Genomic DNA, 396 nt, shown 5'->3' with positions numbered 1-396 from the left:
ATCTTCAGTTTTGCTCCAGGCTAACTTCAAGTCTAGAATCCATATTCCAAACCCAGCCTGAAAAACTTTATTCCAGTTCCAGCCCCACAGTTGCTATCCCAGTCCCACAGTGATTTCAGCTCCATCCCTGAAGTTGCTATCCCACCCCAATAATCCCTGTACCAGCCCTACATTCCTTATCCCCGCCTGACAGTGATTTCAGCTCCATCCCTTTATTTCTCTGCCACCTCCACTGTTTCAGCATCAGTTCTGCATCTTCCCACTACAGCCAGGTGAAGCTGCTCCTGGATCAGGCTGTGTGGTGATGCGATGTTTTTATTGTATTTTTGTACGTACTTTGTACCCCAATGGTTCATCCCTACCTTCCCCATTTCTACTCCCCGTTGGCCTACCCCA

The sequence above is a fragment of the Corvus brachyrhynchos genome, unplaced genomic scaffold (assembly GCF_000691975.1).
Source record: "Corvus brachyrhynchos isolate BGI_N302 unplaced genomic scaffold, ASM69197v1 scaffold450, whole genome shotgun sequence".
NCBI lineage: Eukaryota > Metazoa > Chordata > Aves > Passeriformes > Corvidae > Corvus > Corvus brachyrhynchos.
Note: the sequence above shows the minus strand (reverse complement) of the source record.